At 40.7% G+C, this 24,919-nt stretch overlaps 1 protein-coding gene across 2 annotated transcripts in view; it reads left to right on the forward strand.

Annotated features, from left to right (window-relative positions):
• Positions 1-2,904: 2,904 nt before the first annotated feature.
• The window catches only part of LOC132985210 (kelch-like protein 29), a 139,939-nt gene continuing 117,924 nt past the window's right edge, over positions 2,905-24,919 (forward strand). The window contains exons 1-2 of one of the 2 annotated variants that reach the window (XM_061052462.1): positions 2,905-3,192; positions 12,771-12,844. The gene's annotated coding sequence lies outside the window, so the exon portion shown is untranslated. The remainder of the gene's footprint in view (positions 3,193-12,770; positions 12,845-24,919) is intronic. The other variant, XM_061052461.1, reaches the window with a different exon arrangement.

The following is a 24,919-nucleotide window of genomic DNA, read 5'->3' on the forward strand; positions in this document are numbered from 1 at the left end:
TTGTACACACAACTGTCACATATGGCCATACCCAGTTGCATTTCTGTGTGAAAAATTGGTGGGGCACAACCTTTTTAAGATATGATATACCAGGAAAACTACAGTACTCTCGCTACTGATGGGATTTATTTAATTTTTTACATGTCAAGGGGTCATTTTTGGTTTAGCAAAATACTATGCAGAGTGGCTTCTTACACGCACGCACACACACACACACACACACACACACACACACACACACACACACACACACACACACTCGCAAAGAGAGAGTGGGAGAGAGAGAGTTAGAGTTCCTCCTACTGTCACAAGCCTAAATTAAACATGAAATATTCCATCCTCATAAACCAATACAACTGAGCTGAGAACTAATGAACTAACAGGACCATCAAAGCCAACAGCAACAGAGTGCAAAACCACCTAAGTCCACAAGGAAGCACGCAGACATCTTTTTAGGGATACAGATCCTTTCTATGACAACAATCCTTAGATAAGCCCACATTGACACATGTCACCCTCTCTACATCAATCAGTTCATCAAAAATGAACAATTCACATACAAGCTCTAAACTCTTACTTATCAAAGCTGCGGGCTCACTTGAAGAGAAAAGCGGCACGGCGGTTCTTCCTCTGTGCAAGCTTGTTGCTGACATTAGGGATGAAGTCCTGTAGCTGCTGAATCAGCTTGCGGTCTATAGAGAGCATCGCCAAAGCGTTGAGGCGTGGCTGTCCCATGGTGTTGCGGGTGAACATTTTTATCCTCTTCAGGGTGGAAAAGTTCCTCTCAATTAAAAAAAATGCACCTGAATATTCCTGGGTTAAGAGAGTCTGCCAAAGTCGTTGAGGCTCCGTAGTGCCGTATCACAGTTTAATTCACGTTATGATCCGATTGAGCACGTACCGGTTTTCCTCCACCCGTCTGTTATGCTGCTCAATGGATCGCCTGTAAGCGCTGTAAGTTTGCGTAGCCACATTGACTTTTTCCAAGTTAGCTCAGTTTCACCGCGCTGTCATGTTTTGTGATCCTCTCAGAAAGAGGTTTAAGATCTGTGAAACCTGTCCTCGACCAGGTACCATCTTAGCAGAATAACAGACACGGAAAACAGAAGAGCACCGTCTTCTCGATGCTAACCGTTAACCACTTTTTTCTTTGTTTTACTGATAGTTTGGGTGATGATCCCTCGGCGGGTGGGCTCCAATGTGCTTTAACTCCTACTTCTCTTGCAAATTAATTTTTTCAAACCTTGCTGGAGTAAGAAATCCACTTCATTCATTTTTACAACTTCATTAGCTTTCAAACCATCCCGCTTCCTGCCGACTAATTCATTGCTACATTCACAGACAGACAGCCAATCACCCGAGCCACTCTGAATAATATCAGCCAATCAACTCTAAAATAATGCATGACGTTTGGGTGGGGCTGCGAGCTGTGAGCCTGATGTGAGCCAGGGACTGATCACCCCTGACTGGGTCGCAGCGTGTGAGGGTGTCTGCTGTAAGACCCGAAACATCCGGTGACCCCGGGACGCATCACTGATGATGTGTTCAGGTTGCACCACTAGGTGCATATACATAGAAATACACATAAATTTAAATTATTTCTGTCATATCCTCTAAACAGAGTAAAATAACACAGCATTGGATTTGGTAAGCAAAGAAAAAAACAGTTACACTGCACCCATTACCATTCCCTGTGTTCACTGTTTTTTAATATGTTTAGCATGAAAAGCACTGGTGCTGCTAATAACATTAGTTAATGGTTCTGTTCTGCTCTAGTGTCTCAGTAAGTCATGACATTGAGCCAGGACCCTGAAACTAAAGCAACTTAATGAATTCATCCAGCATGAATTTTATTATTATCAACCTATCCACTTACTGCTTATTACAGGCTACTGTGCTGTTTACAGTGTTATCACAGGTGACCAATTAGACCCGAGGTGGAGATGGGCGGGGCTAAACAGTAAAAAAAACCCTGATATCACCAAACCATAATATGCACTAATAAAAACAATTAGGTTTTTCTGCCCTCTCATTATGTACTCTTCCATACAGTCCAAAAAGGAGAGCTAATCAGGTGAATTAAGTGAAAACATGAAACACGTTCGATTACAGAAAAGGGGCAGCAAAACAACAGTGAACCAAATAACCTTGCATGTTGTGCCACAGGGTCATAATCTTTAAGGTCAGCTAAATATCTTAGTTAAGCAACAGGTAAAAAGCCCTAGAAAGGGATACAAAGATAAGGAAAACATTTTAAAGTCAAAAACTCTTACTGTAATTCTTTTTAATTTGAGTTAATAGTGCTGGGCAAATGCTGATACCAAAGACGTACAAGGAAATTTAATTCTATACTTTTATTTTAAAATGTAATAACTTAATTATTATTATTTTTGATAATATTTTTGACGTTGTCTGTTTTTACTCTTTAAAATGACTCTTTTGATAAAGTCTTTATGGAAGCAAACGATAGGCTATTAGATGTTGATAGAACTAATTGAATGTAATATCAATGATAACTAGCTTCAGTTTTTTTAGTTTTATTTTGACATGAGGTGTAAATGCTTGTTTCTTCAGCATGTAATTGCTGAATGAATACAGGTGTCTTTATTAAAAATAACTGTGATAAATGGATATTTCTCCAGTTGTGAGAATAGAACCATAATAACTTCACAAAGCCTGGACATGCACACACCTCTGAAACTCACCCACTGGCTTTAATCCCAAGACCCTTATACGTAAGAGAACGACGTTTTTATCCATTCTCGGGCTGAGAGTCTCCCTGCAGGTGCATGCAATTGCGCGTAGTGATGGATGGGGGCGCAGTAGGGCTTGCGTGAACCAATCACAGTGAAAGGGCGGAGCAGCAGCATCATGAAAATGTGTCTACACACAGCAATCCTCACACAAGCGGCGGTCCAAGCAGTCTCGCACATCTCAGCATTCAGCACCGCGCAGCGAGCCCAGCAGGAACCGTCTGCCAAGTCCCGGTCACTTAACCAGGTGACGTGCAGCCCGTGGCACAGACAAGGACACTTACTCACCAGCACACAGCCGATACCAGAGCACTCTCTTCTTTTGGCTGTAAAATGCATCAACAGTGTTTGCGGGATAAAACCAGCGTTCCTTCATGAGCATCGTCGCCGCGGAACAGGGACAAACGCCGGGGGACAGGAGCGGCGAGCGGCCGGGGAGGTAAGCTTTTCTTTCGGCGTAGTTGGAAACAGTCGTCACGCTGACTCTCGCGTCCGCTTGGGTCGTGCAAGAGAGCTCATACAGAACACTGACACTTGTCCTGTGATGAATGAATGAGAGGAGGATCATTGGTTTCATCGCTACCCCCCTTTGCCGTGGACCATAGCCCACCAAACGCTGTGTCCGACTATCATTACGTTGTGCGCAAGCGCTTCTGCAAAGAGATGGGTGAAAAAAAGACTTTACGTTTTCAGAGATTTTTACAGTAACATAAAGGGTTTCTAAAACAAGTTGAGTAGCTTATTGACAAAAAGGTCAGGCACATATAACAGGCTTAAAATAAAATAAAAACGTTTGAAAAGCGTCTTCAATTTAATTTGTATAAGCAGATCCTTATGACTTAAAGCCTTTAACATATGACACAACTACTATGCAAATGAACACAACTGCCAATGAATGGTAAGCAGTGTTACTGTGGCTCTAAATCGTTTAGTTTATGGCAGCATACTTTGCCACGACATTAATATTCCAAGTGCAAAGATTTGTATTTAAAGTCAAATTCTTAGCCTAATCCCATTTTAGGTGTGCAAACTCTGCAGTGTGCCTTGGTGTATTTATAAAGTCTTATTGTGTACTGCAGATGGAGCATTACTTGTAGCCCACACTCATCCTCCAGACAACAAAGCCTTTGCCATCACAAGTCCTCATGTGTTGTTAAGAGTGAAGTGATGTCCCCTTGGATGTGAAGTCGATTTCTGGTTATAAGGCACATTTAGCCTTTTACTGGCGCACACACAGTCACTGCTGAATGCTTCCTGTCCTGACAGTGTTTCACTCATCTCCACGTTACATTTGTTTTCTGGCAAATGAGAAGGTGTTGGAGTTGGTAATAGCAGTGGTATTATCACATTTAATCTGAACTTCATATTTAGCCGTGTTTATTATCATCCCTCATACCAGACGGTGCACGTGTCAATTTTCGATGGTCTTGGCACTGATTCCTGTTCACCAAGTGTGGTGCTATTTTTAAATCGATGCACTGTCACCCAGCTTAACTGCATGTGTTCCTGTACTTATATTTAAGCACCTAGTGTTGTTGTTTTAACTGGCCGACCATGCGAGTCAGTACACACTTCCACACTGATGACATTTAAAACCTGGCAAGTGATCCAGAATCGGAGCGGAGATTAAGGGCTTTAGTCCTTGTCCTCCCTGAGCAGGCAGGCAGGCAGGCACTCTACTGGGTAACACAATGTATTTGCTCAGATCCCGGGTCGTTTAGCACGGGTCATTTGCTTCCTCTGACATAGAACTGTCTCATCAAAATTAGAATAAGCAGTCACTGTAGGTGGATGATATTGCATCAGCAGTATTCTACAGAAGTGTGACGTGTGCGTGCGTCCAGTACACAGTCTCATTGCCAGGCAAGTGTTGAGTTTCTCTTGCAATGTACCCAATCAAGGATAATTTACAATATGAAATGTAGTTTAGGTCGGCCTGGGGAGCCACTTTTGTCTGGGGAATTTGATTTGAAGTTACCCAGAGGCATTTCTCCTATTAGAAAAGGCCACAACAAAATGACTCCTGTTTTTATGGTCAGCAAATTACAATGTTGTAGCTCAAGGCTGTTTTTGCCTCTGGTGAGGAACTATTCAACGGAAGTTCTACAACGCTCTGTAGCGAAGGTTTTTGCCTGGGAGTGTTCTCCGAGTGACAACAGTCAAAAACACGTTTCCTCGGCTGCTGTCAGGCAGCAGCTTGTATTAGATGGAGGCATTACCACTGTCTCCTGTTTAAAGATGTACATACACAGTATTGCATCTGTTTATCTGCACACACTCATTCAGCACATTATTAATGTAGACATTCATTCTGATGATGTCGACTCTGTTAGAGCTGTGTGTAGTACAAGTCCAATCTTGACCCACAATTAACTCCAATTTCTTTTACATTTTCCAGTAATAATGCACGTTGCACTCACAGCTTATCTCAACCTTTTACTTGATTTCTACAACAAAAAAAAAACTGTTCTTCATTTCTTTTTTGGATTATTTTCAGATGTCACTTGATTATCATTACCATGACAACTTCAGGAGATCGTTAAAACTGGAGCACATGATGATATACCGCAAAATTGGGACACTTATTCTTGGCAAAGCTATAACTAAATTAATTGTAAGGACATTTTTCAGAATATTTTATAGTCAATTGTCAAAATCCCACCTGTAATATAAAACAAAGTAGCTGTCCTCGCTAACTTGAAGTAACTTATGTCACCAACAAGTAAAGTAATGTAATGGTAACATTCATTCATAAGAACAACACTTTGAATTTATTCACTGTCCTGCAAAGAGCAAATGAAAATATTTATTCCTCTTCCTGTATATTTAAAAGATAGACACAATATTTTAGCAACAACTTAGTGCTAATGGATCCCGTTGACCCATTGTTCTGCTGTATGTGAATTATATTTCTGTGACTGGATCAGACAATTAATGGTTTAATAGTCCTATCAGTTGATTTTGTGTGCAATTAAAACTATAACAACTTATAATAACACTTTTTCAGAAGAATAGAAAAGCTATAAAAGCACACTCCATTTACCATTTAACTGCAGTAAATTGTTCTGATGTGAACATGATGAAAGTGAAAGGGGGAGGCCATGATGGGATTTTTTTTTGTAAGACCATTAAGACCATCTTTTTACCATCACAGGCTTTTAAAGTAATGCCTGTAAATAATTTGCAACTTCAACACCCTTGCTAAAGTCGGGACATAAAGATGCTGCTGTTAACGTTCAGCCATTAATACTATTTGAGGAAAATGTATCCCTGTGTACTAAAAGGTGTGAGAGCTTTGTTTCATATGGACATGAAGCTAGATTTGTTCATCAAGCCTTTAGGAAGAAACCTTTATTTGACCAATAGTGCAGAATCAATCCTCTTCTATTCCCACAGCATTGTTTTGGTTTTGGCTTGTGGCCGTGATATCTATGCTTGAATCTGCTGCTGAATATTTAGCACCAGAGGTTATTAAAAAGCATGATACACTTCTGTGCACTGGTCAAAAGGCCGTGAGCGAAGGGTGTGCTTCCCGAGCTTTTAAGAGATCAGTGAACTATGAACGGCAGGTTCAGCTGCCCTCTTGAATACAGTCACTGAAGGACCAGTGATGCTGGTATCATATTTCTTAAAAGCCTTCAGTGTCCCTGTTCAGAGACCCGAATGGTCTCAAAATGCTGTAATCTGCAAACCTCCTACGACTGTGGAAGGTTAGAGGCTACCTCTCAAATGTTAGTTAGTTGCACAGAAAATGTGTTATTTAAAGAAATGTAACACCATTTTTAAGATGTTGCATAACTTTTAAATACTAAAGCTTATATATATATATATATATATATATATATATATATATATATATATATATATATATTTTTTTTTTTAAGCATGTATTATTCTGTTCATTCCATATATGTCATTTATTATAACATACAACTTACAGCACAAAAGGTTTATAGTACTTAAAATGTAGTTTTAGGCAGAGCACCTCCAGCCAGGGGCCATGTACCAGAAAAAGACCACATTTTTGATTTATCCGTAGCTGTTTTGAAATATTTAGCTTCTGTAAAATTAAATCTGTTAACCTCTCTAAGGAGAAAAATTAAGCTATTTTCCTCATAATGCATTACCCACACAAATAGTTTGATTTTACTTGACATATATTGGGACACTGGTTTGTAAGAGTTTGGTTTAGACTCGAGGCCCCTGCAGTCTGTGAGGCTGCTGTGTGGTGAGGGGCTCCATAAGGGGGCCGGTAAAGCCTGTTGGCTTAATACACTGATAAAAACTAAAACTGTCACACTTTTTTTGGTATGGTTGGATGACACCAATTCAGTTTAACCTCAAGGATATCAGTATGTCCATCTAGGAAGCACAAGGGGTTCTGAATCAATGTCACCTGCTTTGGTGCAAGTAACAAGTGCAATGGAAAGGCAAAATCCTTCCTGGGTGATTCTTCTCCAGTCTCTTGGTCTGCTAGTGTCCTTTTCACCACTGGTTACATGAGGCAGTAAATGCAGACCACTCAGGTTGCACAAGTAGTCCAGCTCTTCCAAGGTGGTACATCCATATGTGCGGTGGCAAGAATGTTGGCTGTGTCTCCCAGCACAGTCTCCAGACCCTGAAAGAGATACCAGGAGAGCTGAAGAAGGGCCTCAACCCAGCAGCAGGACCGGTATCTTTTCCTCAGCAGGAGCACTGCCAGAGCCCTACAAGATGGCCTGCTGCAGGCTACAGGTGTACCTACTTCTGACCAAACTGTCAGAAACAGACTCAATGAGGGTGGCATGGGGGCCAGCCGTCCTCTGGCTGGACCTGTGCTCAGAGCCCAGCAACATGCTGCTGTATTGCCAGAGAACACCAGAATTGGCGGGTCTGCCATTGGCATCCTGTTCTCTTCACAGTTGAGAGAAGGTTCACATTGAGCATGTGTGACAGGCGGGAAAGAGTCTGGAGACATTAGGGTGAACACCATGCTCCCTGTAACGTCATCAAGCAAGACCGACTTGGTGGTGGGTCAGTGATTATTCGGGGAGGCATATCCTTGGGGGTTGGCACAGACCTCTATGTCATAGCCAATGGTACCCTGACTTCATAAAGACTCAAAAACAAGGTGACACCTGGTGTTCAGCTCTATCTGCCGTGCTTATCAAGAGACAGGCTTCGCTACATTAGCTTTAATATGGTAGAGGGACGCTGCAGCGAAGCTTTGTCTCCAAGGATTTCAGGTACTCAAAGAATGACCATGGAGTCCTTGTGATTTTATACATTAGTAATGTTATGAAGTTAATTAATACATACACTACTCAGTGACATTATTAGTTGTGTTAAAACTCACATAAGTTGGATCAGCCTGTGATTTAAATTTTGTTTTCTTTGATTTTCAGTGTGATTTCTGAATCCAGCCCTCAATGTGTTGATGATTTTGGTTTCCATTGACCATTGTTGCGTCGTTTTGTTCACAACACATGATACAATGTACATCAGCAAAGATTTTCAACGTGAGTAATTCATTCATCATGTTCTGATATGTGATTTACGTCTTCCCGTCATTCTTTTTCTGGACGACACAGCTGGTTTGCTCCAATGGATGGGGTGGGAGATGGGAAGGAAGAGAACATGGAAAGTCGTAACTTTCTTGTAGCTCATAAAGACAGACACAGCAACAGCCATGTTTAGTTATATATGCAGACTCCCATTAAGCCTAGCTGCAGAAGTACTTCTGCTCAGCCGCTCTCTGACAGCCACAGCTCCCCTGACATCTCCTTTATGAACCTACATCATTTTAATAAGGTGTAGTTTACTACCTTATCTCTACTTTGGAACAAACATCTATAATGAAAACATTAAATCTATTCCTGGTAAGTCTGGGCTGTTAAAAATGCCAAATATACTTGGCATTATCAGAGAGTGCACAGGCCTTTGGAAAGACATTGATGTATTATGTAATAATTTATTTGAAATAAATAAATAAAATCAGCCTGGAGGAGAAGCTAAGCTTAAAAGAGGTCTAGTGGAAAAAGGTTTTGGGAGTTTGAATGTCAGACTCAAACCAGCTCTGTCCGTTAGAGGCAAACCAGACTTCCAATTACTTTAAGAAAAAACATTTTTCTGTACACTGAATTCACTGGAACTCATTTCTTCTGCCTTCCTGTCACAACCAGGGAAATATGTGTGGGAAATATATAATTTATGTGATGCTGTAATTACAATGTGGAGTATTTTCCTTTGTTTAGTTTTCTGTCTTTGTGTATACAAGAGAAAAAAATGAACTGTGAAAAAATGTTTTCCATCTAGCATGCCTTCCAAGTAAATGTATATTGTGAGAAATTACCAGAACTGAGAGCTTTTTGTTTGCATGTATCTGGTGATAAAAAGCCTCCTTAATTCCCCAACATGTAGTTTAGTGTGAGTGATCGGCTCATTCTGCAACTGTGAAACTCAGAATCGTTTGTCCCCACTAAGAAATGAATCTGTTAACACTATCTGATTTACATACTCCTCGCAGGGTGAGTTTGAAAGGTGGCGTTTGAGTTGAGGAATCATAAATCAGCTGTTTGCAGGAGGTGTGATGTGCATATGTAATATAATCATATTAACAACCTGTTTGTCTTAGCCTGCATGTATTCTTCCGAGGACTCTATAAAATATTGGCTTCATACCGACCACTTAACGCTGCGTACAAGCACTCCAGTTGTGATTAATGTTGGCAGTAAATATTTCTTGTTTAAATACCTGCAGCAGACTGACCAGGGTCATTGATGTATTTATGAATTACTTTGTGGCATCTGACAGGAAATAATATCGAGCATGTGCTGCGTATTCTGCTCAAGTCTAGCTTTGGTTTTTTAACCTCTCTTGCTCATCAGTTCAACGGAGTGGACTTAAAGTCAGGCGATGGCCGCTCATATCTGCAGCAGGGTGGATTGGATTAAACTCCTGCCCCGACACACATGAAGGTCAATGTCTCTGCTCACATTTGATTTTATTTGTATGCGTGTCGGCGGGTGTGTTTTTTCTCTCGTCTTCATTTGGCTGTGGTGTTAAATGAACGCAATAACAATGAACGTGAATGTGATAATGATAATAAGACAGCCGTTGAAGGTTGTGTTGTAAAGATAGCTTTTCTCATCACTCAGTGCCCGTGGGCCTCAGTGTGATTTTATAGCTTTCTCCAGCAGACATTTGTTGTTTTGTTTTTTTCAGCGTTTGTGAGGCAGGCCTCTTCATTCTGCCTGTGCAGAACGGAATTAATTGAAAAAGACGCTTTTTAGATTTTATGGGATATATCTTTTTAGCTGTAGTTACTTCAGTCAGTGGGCATTTGATGATCTGGTTGACAAAGATAGTCTCACAAATGTGCACTCTTAGGAGTACACCCTTACTTTGTGTTCATATAAAAAAGCCTAAAACTTCATCCTGACATTGATAGTTCACTTTGAAATTATCTTCAGCATCCATTTTTTTAATGGCGGATATGGACAGCAGCCACGTTTGATAATTAATGGTGTCTCTTTATCTCCTGGGCCTTATTGGTTTTTGCTGATTGCTTAGCACTCTGATTAAGAAATACCATTTCAATTGATGTATCATGCTTCCAAGTGTTTTTCACACTTAGACAGCTCCTGGCTCCTTTCACCACTTGATAATTGTATCGATGATTTATGACCCAGCTTCATTTTGACAGGTTTAAAATAACTAACTCTGTCTGTGCTGTGAGTCTGAGATATTGGCTTCTGGTGTGAGATAAACTGAAACATTTTCTGTCACATAGTTTATTGTTTCACTTTAATCCAGATTTATGTTTCAGAGTGAGTTATATCTATCTCCTATAAATAAATTGATACATCTGTAAGAAGGGATTGTGTTTCTCATTTAAGACATCATTCAGTTCTAACCTAATAGACACAAACTGTATTTTCTTTCATTGTGGATAAGCTGACTTAATCAGAGGAAGAGGAAACAGAATCTAAATCAGTAGGGAGAAGTCAATGAGGTGTTTAATGATTGAGTTTTGTGTGGAGATAATGTCAGACTTCTCTCATTTCACGGCGAATTACACTTTTTTTTCCTATCAGGGTTTGAAGTCATTTTGTGGTGAAAAACAACAAGAGGAGAGACATTTCAGATTTAGAAAAACAGCCAACGCGAGCTGCGAAAGATAGCAGGCAATGCATGCATTTTCTTAAAAGCCCTGAGTCTTGAAGGTATTTAAAAAGCTATAACTCCAACTCTCATCAAAGTTGAACTATGAACAGGGAAAATAAGTCTTCTGTTCCAGCCTAACTGACAGAAGGTAGTCAGTGGCGAGTTGTTGTAATGGCTGAATGTGTTCAGTTTCTGTCTCGCCTCTGTGAGCAAGAAGTATAGCTTGATAATTAGCTCATGGGCTTATGCAATGAGCGTTCAGTTGATCTTGGTGTTTGTATCCAGTGAACTGTGGATTTGTCGGGTTGAGCCGATGAGGTGATCAATTAGCCACGTTCAGCTCCCATGCTACGTAAGTCTGTTTATCTTTGCGTGTGGGTAACAGCTGCACCCAGTGTCCTTTTTAGACCGCCCAGAATCTCTTCACTCTGGGCACTTACTACTGAATCTTCTCAGTCCTTATTGGTCAGCAAGGTGCTGAATGTCGCTGCTCCAGGAGGCAACCAGTCATTTACTAGATTCTTGTCGGATGATCATCACAGAGAAAAGGGAATTTTTGGGAGCAGGATCTCCTGGATGTTGCAGCTTAGTGAAAAGAGCAATGAAGCCATTTGACACAACTACCCAGAGTGCATTGCAGAGTTAATTTTCTCAATGTAGAACTCTAGTGTATGTTTATGTAAGACATAAAAGATACCAGGGCTAATCCAATAAGGACAACATGTCTCAGGTACAGTATGAGGTGTAACTTGTAAAAAGAAGGATAGACACTTGTAACCCCTGCAGTTCTCCCTTTTTTCCTGAGGAAGGGGGTCCTTTTTTCTCCCTCAATCTTCCTTATGTACTTCTATTGAAGTAGGTACCTGACTACATTTCCCAGAATGACTAAGTAGATCCCCCAGAGGGCATACGTAAACATATTGTGGGTTGTGTGTAGGTTCAGAGAAAAAGCAGTGATTTGATCCTGGTAAAGACAGAGTCTGAGGAGGATTCACAGTCTTTGTTGCGGCGATGCTTTGTGGTTATAGCGGCTCTGGGTAAGAATGTTTTGAACCTGATCTATGAAAGAAATCAGTCTTTTATTTACCACATTGAACTTTATTTCTGTGTTCAATCATACCTCAGTGACAGTCCTATAAAGGAAGTTTTTACCAGGATTCTTTTTTGTTGCTGGTGCTGAAAACATGTCATTGTGCACTTGTACTGAACAGAAGCAGAGACTTTCACACACACACACTCACACACACACACACACACACACACACACACACACACACACACACCGAGCACAAAGAAAGAGATGTGGTGACTTACAAAGGCTGCCACCGCAGACGAGTCAGATGTTTTTTTTTTAACAAACACTTGTGCTGTTCTTGTATTTGACAATGAAGGCCTTTGAAGTTTCAAAGCCAATGACAACCGTCTCCTTTGTTGTCATCTTAAAAAGAGCAGAGATTTTAGTTCGACTGATAATTGTGGTTATTTTTTTTTATTTCCACTCAGGAATTCATTTACTACCAGTCCCTGAGAGCTTTCCTAACTCCATTATACCTTCACTTTGACATTTTCCACAGCCGCATTATCCAATATTGACCCATGATGTTCTCTCAGGACAGATAGAGGTAAACGTGATTCTCTGTGTGGAGACGTTCATCTTTTCCCTAGGCCAAAAATCAACTTAGAAATCTTTAATTGTTCCACTTCCACACATGAATGGGTCATTTTTTATTTAAAGTTCTTTTTGAATGAAAGCATGTCTGATTTTACTCGTCATGAACAGATGGTGAGCTCCAGAACATTAGGGCCAGACTTTTCATTACATTTTCTGCTTCGCGGCCTCTTCATATTCACCAACTGTTACTGTTTCTGCAGGTGCAGACGGAGATACTCCAAAGATCTCATTTGTCTGTGATGAGCATCCTCACCCACCAGAGACCAAAGGTACGGTAAGCTGTGAAAAACTCATTATGCCATGTCCCAATAAACATTTTATTATGCCACAGACAAACCACACAGAGTGATACAAAAGCACAGTATGTTTATGAGTCAGTCATATCCTGTCTCATTATTTAAGTGTTTACACATGAAAAGTGTTTTGGAGCATCACAGATTCAGTAATTGTGTGCACAATATGATTATTATCTTTAAAAGTTTAATCATTTTTTAAATAAAAGAATAATGAATAATACTCTCACAGCAGAAAACCTCCACTTTTTCACTTTTAATATAAAGTACACTGTATTCAGTCTGTGCTGTTGGCCTTCTTAAAGGCTTTATATGTGATTTTTTGATCCAGCAGATGTCGCCCTTGAGCACCAGCATGAAACCAAAACAACTTGCGGTGCATTGTTGTGTTTGCATGCTAATGCTAGCGATCTTCATTATGCTCGTATCTTCACACTGCATGTAAATTTACCTGAAATGAGCGTGATCTAGAAACACAGTAAAGCAGTGAGTACAGTATGTTATTCTTCTTTTCTCTAGTCCCTCAATTAAACAACTTTTATACGCGAGGGGAGGAGTCAGCCGGCCGTCCCGACGATGTTAACAAAGTGAAGACAGGACTCTGAAAACTCTGAAAACATCACAGACAGTGGGACTCAGGTGTTACACCCATTGTAGACAGTCATGACTCACAGAGTTATTTTCAGAGGATATGCTTGATTTTCTATTATATTTAAGTGTGAAAAATCTCATATAAAGCCTTTAAGGGCACTCTCACACCAGGCAAAGTTGCTCCATACGGTGCTTAAGCGCGATTGCCCCCATGAAGCGTGCTTAGACAGAGTATGCATTTCCAACTCTTGAGTGCGCACTAAGTGGGGGGCGATGCACAGAGATACACAAGGAAACCAAGTGAAGGAAACACAAAATGAGGACTTATGTTTGAAGAGGCATGAGACATAATTTCCCTCAAAGCGTTTGTGAGGACTGTGTTAGCTGATCACTGCTAGATCAGCTGTCAGCCGCCTGCAGTGCAGCCATGGTCACTCTGCAGTTCACTCTTTTAATTTGATTAAAATACACATAGTAATGGTATTAATACTCATAAAGCCGAAAATCATTAAGAATAAACATGTCTCTTCATTGGCATGATAATAATGCAAAAAGTGAATGGCTTTTGTGCTCCTTTTGATTTTAAGATAACATGAACATCAAAACCTTAAGACCTCAAATGAAGTGTTTGTTTGATGGTGAATTAGAAAATGAATCAAATATAAATCTTGGGACTGCTGCACTGGATTCATTTTATGAATGTTATGCTCAATATTTCTTTGGTAATATTTTCTTTAATCCCAGCTGGGGCTGCTGACTTTTAAGAACTAAAGTGTGTTTAAATATGTTTCAACACTCCCCTTACTGTCCGATTTAAGTCCATCTTTTCTCCATTATTACACTCCCGTGGTGTTGTGAAGTTTCTTTAGTATGTAATAAGCTGCAGCATCCAATCATTGAGTGGTGTCTAATAAAGGGGGCGTGCCTGTCAGTTAAAAGGCTCAAGCAAAAGCTGCTCACATGTACCCTTGCGCATCACTCCTCAGATATCCCTCCTCTCCTGTGAGCAGCTTTAGGAGCTTTGGAACAATCCTCAGTATGACGGCCCCTGAACTATACCTCCATCTCTAACGAGTCCCGAGGACACAGATATTGACAGAAACATGGAACAAAAGACATTCGTAAATCTTAGCTTTACAAAAGCAGTAAACAGGCTTAACTCGGTTGAAATTAAAATGATCTCCCTTTTTTCCAGTTTTAAATTTGCTTCTCAGCGTAGAAATGTGAGTCAAACACGGGGACATAGTGCGAAGCATCACCAGCTGTCCATCCATCTATTCAACCTGAAATCCTGTCAGCCATGGTTCGTCCGGGCCCTCTGTCACTAAAGCTTTATTTCCTCTTTGGTGAAGATGCAGCCTGCAGCCTGACGATATCACACAGATTTTTAAGGTCTCACAGTGAGTCTGTTGTCATGTCAGTCTGTCTTATTTAAGAATATCTCCACCGGAGCGTCCCCTCGTGCTGCTCGGCCCCCATGCGAGTGCTGCCACTTTGATTTTTGTATCGTGTGTCTGTGCTGCAGAGACGTGCGGTCAGGGGAGGCAGGGGAGGCAGAGCTGTCATCATCAAAAGTAAAAAAACAAATAATGATTAAATAAAATAAATATATATATATATATATATATATATATATATTTCTACTGATCTGATATTATTATTATTATATATTTCCGGCTGGCTCCGCCTGAGACATGCGAGGTGAGGCAGCGAGGAGTTGTGCCTCATCCCAGATTGCGCAATCCCTCACAAGCTGGGTCGAGCGTACGCCTTTTTCTTTCTTACTGTTTGTCACCAATGTAATGTTTGGAGACACTTTTATTATACGTCCTCACTAATGTATTTCACGTGTGTTTACAACATATTTAGTCTAATTTGACATAAAATGAGGTGAGGCAGCCAGTACCTCTGCCTCAACTGAATGGGGCGTGTGTCAGGTTGCGTGAGGCTCATAAGGCCAAGAGTTTATGCTTGGTTTGATGTTGCTCCTCTTCGATGTAGAATTTATATTTTAAAATTTCTCTCTGATTGCAAAAATGGATGAGAAAGATTTTATATCTAAGCTTTAAGATTTCACAAAACTGGACTTTCAATCAAAACGTGAAGTGATAAATAATGGAAGACTTTTAAAACTAAAAGAAGATAATGAGGATGTTTACAGCAAAGTCACAGATATTTTAGTCCAGAAGGATAGGTGAATGGACTTTGTTTACAAGTAAAGGTAAGACCATGAATACACCGCAGTATATAGGCCTACATTTATTTTGAGTATGAATTGTGGAATTGCAATGGGAAAAAAATTCTGAGGCGCTATAAATTGAACGTTCTTCCTTGGCCAAATATGCACCTTACCTCTATGTGTGTGTAAATAATGCTGATATGAGATATGAAACACAACCAGTAGTCAATGTGCAAGCTGCCAATTGAATGGTGAGTTTAAACTACTCTATAAATGGATTCATATATTTGTAAATCTGACTCTGAAAAAGTCAGTGCCTCACCAGCCACGAACCTCACCGCACGTCACTGCTGTGCTGACGCCATGGAGAGACGCTATGACATGACCGTTATCTCAAAGCTTGGTGTCAATGCTGTCCTATGATCTCTATTAAATGTTGTTATCGCTCTTAATGTCCCAGACACACTTTAGCTTGAATAAAAAAACGGTGTCTTCAAGAAGAAACGTCTTCTTGTTATATAATATTGTTTTTTTCCCAAAGACATTTTTCTTATCAGTTCTTACGTCCTGGCAAAAAGACCTTCCTCTATTTCAATGTAACGTACACACTGGTGCAGGTAAGATGCATAAATGAGCCTTTCATGCTGTATTATGCAATATCTGTGATTCATAAAAAAAAACAACTGTTTGCTGCTTCCTCCTCTTTGCTTTTGCAAAACTTGACTGAACATTTAAACATTTTTAGCTGACTTGAGCTGTTTCTCTTCTTTTTTTTTTTTTACACAAAAAATCTGATTTCCTTTCCTTTTTCCTTCTGGGTCGAGCTGTTGCACAGAGCCAGCAGCTTCCTGTTCAGCATCAGTTCTGTGACATTGTGAGCAGCATCAGTCTATCTATGTGCTCTGTCAGTATTCCAAAGATACACTTGAAAGGAAGCAATTTCTATGCCTGCCATGAGAACTCCTTTTTAACCTTCATAACAACGCTGATATGGGATGGACCAAATGTCTTCTCCTGAAATTAATTTCCCGGCAGAGACTCTTTATCAAAGAACTCAAACTGTCCGCAGATGATAAGAAGGTACATCTGTCCGCAGGATTACTCTAATTGCGAGTGTGATCCGCCAAATTTTAGTTGGATATCCTCCTAATGTTGACATAAGCCTTAATGGCCATCTGCAGAGTGCAAGCACGTCTCTTTCCGTACATATGTAGTGGACATTAGATGTTTAATGGAGTTTCACACGGCTGATCATCAGCATGTCTAGACGTGCCAAGGCTCTGCTAAAAGGAAGAGAAAAAGTGAAAGTGCATTTTTTTCACCAAACAGAAGCTGAGAGGCTGCTGTCATTTCTGTGAATGGTTATTGCAGAAGTCTTTCAGCAGAGATGTGAGAGCTTATACAGACATTAAGTAGCTCAGCAATTAAGGGCATGCTACAGGTCATTTGCTGCTCTACATTGAGCAGAGCTCTTGACACGAAAAGTGTGTTGGTTTTTTTCAGCTGCTGTTAGGTTTGAATGATCCAGTCGCGAGGCTCTGATCACACCTCTTGTTCGGCAGGTCGTGAATTTGTTTCGCATGGCTAAGACACACATGTAGTGCAGATGTCAAAGCAATGCTGTAGAAGCCTCACAGTGGTTAACTCAAACGAGTAAAATGTACATTCCTGCACCATATGTGTTTTCCCTCAACTGTGACCCAAAAAGCTGCTTTCAAAATCCTCTACCATTGCTCAGGAAAATCAAATCCGCTTGCAGCTTTGACTCCTCCTGCTCTCTAAAATGATCAGAATCACGTCACCTCAACTGATCACAGAACTCCAAATACTGCGTTTAGTAAAAATGAAAGCTAGTAAAATTGAATTCGAGATTGCTACAGAAGGTGAAGGGTTGATCATGTGAGAAGGAAATCTGTGCAGTAAGCGCCCCAGTGCCCGGTTGTCTGAGGTGTACTTGAGGTTCCAGATGAGCAGGTGTGGTTAGCTTCGGAGAGCAGCTGAAGAAATAAACGAATCCTCCTCGATACATACGGTACCAGCCTCCTCCAAATATACTGACCTTCTGTGGGGAGAGAACAGTTGATGAAAAGAGAAAGAAATCCGCGAGAGAACCGTGGATGAAAACGCTGCGGCTGTCTCACAGGAGCTGCTTCAGATGCTCCTGCAGATTGATCTGACAGCACACTGTGGGATTTAAGCTGTTCTTTCTTCCGCTAACAGTTTGGTCTACCTCCTCTGCTTTTTTGTGAAACTTACAACCACCCACTGAGATCAGATTAAAGCAGACACATCGAACACAACACCATTGAGTCGCAAGCCTGAAGCAAAGCATGCCGGGATGGAGAGACACATATGGTGCCCTGCTGCTCCACGTGAGCTGAACTGGCAGCTGATTTAAACGGTCTTCTGTAAATGCTGACTATGCTGTTGGGTAATGTAGTTAAATGTTGTTGCTGCATGTCCTTCATTTTGGTTTTGAGCTTACTTTTTTGGATTTTGGTTTTTCTCTCTAAAATGTCTTCAGTCAGAGTGAAAGATGGAATGAGAGCCAATTGTGGCTTCCTCAGCCACTTGTGGATTGAGATGAGACTCTTGTTTTGGTTGCAGAAAAATCAATAGCCATTACAGTTGGGAGAGAGAGAGAGAGAGAGACTATTCTCCCTGTCAGTGTGACCCTTCCTGATGGCTGTCATCTCACTTAATTGCTTTGCTAATATCATACCCACTCAGCCTGGATCTGGGTCAGCAGGGCCCCTCTGCTGGAGCTGACTGCAGGCTGTCCTTCATCATGTCCTTTCTCTCCCTGCCTTTTTTTATTTTCTCCTTCTTTCCCCTTTAGGCTCATGCCAATAAGATTAAAAAAACAAAAACAAACAGGACAATGAGAGAGACTCATTGTTCTTTGTTCCACTGTGACATGCAGTTTTGATTGTTCGAATCAGAAACATTTTTATTTCCTAGCAGTAGAAATCATGTATGCATCCTGCTCTATTTTGGGATTAAAGTGATCTCACCAGAATTTACCTTTTATATCTCCCTGAGGTGATGTAGGATCTCCTTTTTCTTTGTCGATCATCTTTAGTGCTGTTCTTAAGGAGCAGTTTTATTAGTTTTAAAGGAAGCTATTTTACTCAGTAGAGATCCAAGGCAGACTTATATCACTGTTGTGTCAATAAGTCTTACATAAATTCAAAAGATGTTGCAGTTTAAATAAACACAAGGTGTAATATTCTTTAGATCTTAGTTTCAAATCCTGTAATCACCTTTTCTCCTTTTTCTCCCTCGTTAATATAAAAAAAGCTAATTCAAGTCTGGACTGTACTACAATCTGATGTTTGTTCCTGTGTCAATTCAGTCAATAGTTAAATGACTTTCCTCTTTAAAAACCATGAACGTTAAGAATACTTACTGATATGAATCTTCACTTTCCCCACACAGCTGTGTCTGTGTTTCTGAGGGAGGGGGAGTATATCATTCAAGTTTTGGGGAGAAGAAGAAGTGCTTTCCCCCTCCCCCAATTTTTTCCCAGGGCATCTTTTTTCATGCATAACCAGAACTAAACTAATTTGATCTACAATTTTATAACAACAGATAGTAAAGGATAGCCTCCAACTGCCCATCTCAAACACAACAAACAAATGAATTAATAATGAAGAGAGTCATAATGAAATACAACAATTCCTGTCATTGTTGAGTGTTATCTTCCCTGCAGCTTGTCCATCCTTCTGTCTACAGGCGGCCAGTTTTTTGACAAGTTTGCAAAAAACAGACAAGGGACAAAGGGCTGGTAATTGTGTCAGCGGCAGAGCTCTGAGCCAGGATCTGTCAGGACCTCATACTTTTTTCCCCCTGCTTCCTGTTTAATGGAGCATGTAAGGGCCAAGTTGAGGTGCCCCGGTCTAGGCTCCGTTCACACAGCTTCACCGTCCTCCTCTGATAGGCTCAGTGGGACAATAAGACTGAGGTGGAGCAGCTGGAAAAAGCATTAGTGGAAGACCTTTAATGCATTTTCCCATTTCAGCCTCACTACCCTCTGCTTGCTTGCATAACTAGACACCTTTTTTTGTGAACTACAGCAATAAAAGCCAGTTTTTGGCAGAAGTAGTGTTGTTAAACTCAGTATAAATGCTACTTCATACTCGAAAGGTGCAACATTCACACTTTCAGGTGTGTATGAGCATTTGGAAGCTGAATTTAATGGTCTGCTGATCCTCCCTGTGAGACCAGACAAAGTTTTTAAAACATCTCCATCCCCCTGGTGGGCTGTAATCTTTGTGTCTCTTGGATTGCAGTCACAGATTAAAAACTGTGGAAACAAATGATTTCTTCATACAAGCGAGAGTCCAGCTGTCACCTAAACTGTTTGCTTTGGAGGATCTTGGGAAGTGGATAGAAGCAGACCCTCTGGGTAGCACAAGGCCTGTTGTTTTAGAGCTACTCTTGGTGGGAATGAAGCCCAGATCTCACAGATCTGTGGTGTCACTGTTCAAACTTCATCCAGACTTGTTACTAATGAGCTTGAAAACCTGTTCCCTCTCACTGAATTTCATTATTGTTCAACGCATGCCCCGCTGCCCTCAAGATAACAGAGTTTAGACTTCATTACCGACACTGAGTTTATTATCTGCTTTAATATGCGCAACCGTGATACTGCTTCAAGCAAGCCAGAGCATGAAGCGTGTAGACTAAAATATCAAGACAAATTATAAATGGACTGAAATGGAATATTGTACCGACATTTGTAATCCCCAGATGACGATCATACATACCGGGTGCGCAGGAAGTAGAAGGGGTGCCGAGGGTGCTGCAGCAACCCCTGAAATCAGACACGACTTCAACCATCAGCTTTACTCATTTTGTATGTGACATAGATGAAGTTTTGGTGCATGTGATAATGTATTGTCCGTTTACTATAGTAGTAGGTTATCGAATAGTTTGGTTTATGGCAAAAATATGCAAAACTGTGAAAATATCCATCCCCCACTGCTCTACTTTGTTTTTAGAAGAGTTAAGTTACTGTTTGGTTAACATGAGAAACCTCAGTGCGATTACATTTCAGCTTGTCAGCCATGTAAAGTGGCATCATTGTAAGAGTACTTGTTTTGAAGATACATCAGCCACCAAGAACACACCTCTCACTAGAGCACCATCTGCAGCTTCAGTGTTTGCCCCACACTTCCAATCCTGTTGAATTGTGATTGCAAAAACAATCAGAAAAGACGACAGTGACATGAACACTGTGTGAGGTTGAATCTGTGAGTCAGATTTCCCTCTTTGCTCGCCTGCATCCTGGTAAACACGTTATGAAGATGAGCTTGTTGAGAGGCGTCTTCTTCACTATGCAAGGCCACAGCCTCACAGAGGAATATAAACAGCCGTATCTAGGAGTGCAGATGATGACAGGTCTGTATTATAATGATCTTTCTATTGCTTTTTAAAAGGCGTCATTTATTTTTTTTAGCCTGGATTCATCTGTAAATAGTAGAAGTATGTACCTGCAGCCAACTGCTAGTTATAACATCTGACCTCACCAAATTACTCCCATCAGTCTGTGTTCAATGGCTCACGTCAAACTACAGGATGTGTTGCATTAGAAAATACTTCAAAAGCAATGGAAGAAAATGAAAAAGCTTGATTAAACCAGTTTTATATGCAGAGCTGTGGGGAAACAGTGGATCCAATAAAAAAACGTTTAGCTGAAATCAGTCTTGACTCACAGTGACATCAGCATGTTCATCTCTGGATCTTTATTTGAACAGGAGAATACATTTTACTTCCTGTATGTTGTAAACCTTCTTGAGTTGTTTTAGTAGGGCTGGGTGATATATATCAATTTGATCAAAAAATGCGGTTTGTGGCTTATCAAAATTTTCAAAAATGGAAATCAAGATTTTCTCTTAAACTTATTCTGCCTCTGCCCTTAGAATAGTTCACATCCTCCCTTCTCATCGTCTTCATCCCCCTTCTACTTACAGAGTGGCTGGGTGGGCCTTAGGTATGTGCCATCCAACCAGAAGTAATCCTAATTCCACATTTCAATGTCACCTGAAATGACCCAGTTGTATTCAATTGGTATTTAATGGATAAACTACAGGACAGTTAGTTTTCTTAAGTCTTCGATTATGTTAAATAGATATCTCTTAAATAACATTTTATGAGCAGACTAATCAGTCAGTCATGCATCAGGTCTGTGTCAGGCAGCTTGCCTCCTTTTGAGGGAATCAAGTGAGAGTTACATTTTGAAAGGATGGCCGTCTTACCTCAAGTCCTCAAGATGATTTTGTTTTGTAAGGGGCGAAGAAGTAAGACATTTCATTTCTATGTCTGATTAACCTGAGTGTTGAATCTAAAGCAATGACATTTATTGCTATTTTAGGGATTAGATTTATGCAAGTCTTTTGATTCTTTAAAATGTGTACAAAAAATAAAATGGGGAGCCAGGACTTCACGCTTGTGTGACCTAATTAGTCATCCCATTCAATTTATTTTTTCTCGCATAATTAGTCAGCACCATCACATTATAACTCGTCCCCACATGAACGTTCTTGCTTTGTGCAGCTGTGTTGCTTTATTTTCCTCTCGGTTGAGATAAAACTGGAAATTCACCTGACGATTTCCCGTTTATTACTGCTGTGTCCAGGTAGTCCCTGATCAAATTAACCAATGTCTATGAATCATTGCTGGAGAGTGTTTGGGGTTCCGTCAGTGGCTGGATCATTGTATATCAAGGAGTGAGAAGTACAGAGCTCTTGTAATCTGAGCATCACTTTACAGAAACTGTCTCTGAACACAGTTCTAGGAGTGCCATGATGTTTCTCTTCTGGTATTAGCTGAGGTTTGGATTGAGCAAAGGGGTGTGATGATCTCTGATCTGTGGAGAAGTCTGTGATGTGACTGTGGGGGAAAAACTCGCCATCCTGAAACCCAATTTCCACTGAAAGATTGAGGAGGCTACCATGCTTCAGGGCAAAGCACTGAACTCTTTTCTAGCCTTGTCTTTTAATCGCATCAGGCTTTTAATTACTTCATGAAATCAGTCTAAGACCCTTTATTCTAACCTTTCATGAAGATCATAAGGAGATAAGAGAGCTGTGATCGCTGCTTTGGCCCTTGAATATTAACAGCATGCAGCATTTGTAGTCCTGATTTACCAAAACACGTCCAGTAATTATGTAAAGGGAGCTGATGAGTTTGACTAATGGTTTACTCTTCCGACACAAACACACACAGACCGATGCAACCACATGTGCAGAGAGTTAATGAATTTTGTATTGTGCACTGGAAACAAAGTAGTTAATATAAAATGTCTAGCCACTGTATTGATCAGAAATGTGGTTCACATTGACCACAAGGAAGAAATCATATTGCACTGAGATTCACTGTTTGTGTATGCAAATCATTCAGTCATTAACAGCACAAAGGCGCAGACTGTATCTGCACTACTAAGTTCAGTGTGTCTTTGTTCATTACCAGTTCTCTCACACTATGCTATCCTTTGACTGTGCTTGTTTACATCTGGGCAGTAGAGCCAGAAGAAAAGAGACTAGCCCTGGCTAGTGGTGGGTGCTGAATTATAGTTTGGGCATTTGACTGCATGGCATTGTGGGCCAACATATCCAAAAATATGTAACTTCACCTACTGGTTATTCTGCTGCCGACCAGCAAGAGTGACATTCATTTGTCTATAGCTCCTTTCAGACTGCTGTTTCAATCCACAGTATTTACACCCCTGGGACAATCCGCCTTCAATCCCAATGTCGCGGAGGAGGACTAGGGGGACGGAGTGATGCCCCCTGTACTGTCTTCGGAGGTGTGTTAATGTGGAGCTCCTGCTGTGCCATGCTTCCAAAACGGTAAAATTCCATTGTGAATTCACAGACTGGGGTCGCGTAATCAATATGGACGTACAGCTGAGCTTAGTTGCAGCATTTTGCAGACAAAAAAATGCAGTCTGAAAAGGACTTGTGTTTACATTATGCTCATCTTCTCTCAGTCAACTGGGCTTTACACACCTCATCCTAACAGCTCAAAGTGTTGTTAATGCAGTGTGTGTGGGCTGCTGCCTGTGATACAGATAAACTGTGTGAGATCAATAAGCTTCTTTTCACCTTCTACTTCCAAAGGTCAGAGGCAGCCGAGTCTCTAATACCTATTTGTTAAAATCTTCAAGATTTGAAGACAATTATCAAAATCATTATAACACACATACCGGAGGGGCGCCAGTAGCCTTGCGGTTGTGGTGCACGCCCCATGTACGGAGGCTATAGACCTCCTCGCAGCGGCGACAGGCCAGCCTCCGCCATTTTCTGCATGGCATCCCACTCTCTCCTCCCAACATTTCCTGTTAAGCTGTCCTAATTAGATACTAATATTTATGCCAAGTTTTGACATTTATTTTTCACTTTTTTTCTGGACTGTAGCTCTTGGGAGGGGGCTCAGCTTCACAGAGTCTCCAGGGAAAAAATGTTGGAAACCACTTACGTGTGGGTCATGTCAGGATGATTGGGCAGGAAACACCACCATCAGCACCAATGTCACCTCAATCAGCTGTGCTTTGGATTTTTTTTTTTGAACAGCTCTGAGGTTTCTTGGACGATGGATGCTTCTTAAGTCCTTGACTGGTTGGCAAAACGTGCTGCCATCCCCTCCCTCCATCTTGCATTGTGAATCACTGTTCTCAGTTTAACAGCAGCAATTACTGTAAATGTTTTTTCCTAAATGGTACATACTCTTCGGCACATTGGCACATCTCCCCATGAATGCAGTGTCCTGTTTTTTTTTTGACAAACTACTTTAGGAGAAGCATACTGTGACTGAGCACACAGGTTGAAAGCGGGTTTAAAAAGTACATTCTGTTCAGTCAAACTTGTGGAAATTAATGAATTGTATTCCAAGTGTATAATCTCCAGGGGCTCTGAAAGAATAATTATTGATTATATGGATGGTTTGGTATCTTCTATTGAACAAAAGAGACATTTTCAGAGCCTGAAGAGAACATTTCTGTAACCCTTTTCTTTTTTCAGCTGCTGTATTTTTGTGATTTATTTTCTGTAAGAAGATATTAATGGTGCCATTTTAGCACTTACCCAGAATACTTCAGCCAATTATGCAGGTTATTTAGATTTGATGAGAAACTTTAATTAAAAAGGAACTATAGTCTTTGTGGAAGGAATAATTAAATAGTTCTCAAATCCAAACAATGATGGGTTTAATGTGGGGCTTGCTCTCTCTGTCTGATTTAAGATTTTGCAATTATAGCCGTATCAACTCCCAACTGATAAGAGTT

Source organism: Labrus mixtus, chromosome 12 (genome assembly GCF_963584025.1).
Source record: "Labrus mixtus chromosome 12, fLabMix1.1, whole genome shotgun sequence".
In the NCBI taxonomy this organism is placed as follows: Eukaryota; Metazoa; Chordata; class Actinopteri; order Labriformes; family Labridae; genus Labrus; species Labrus mixtus.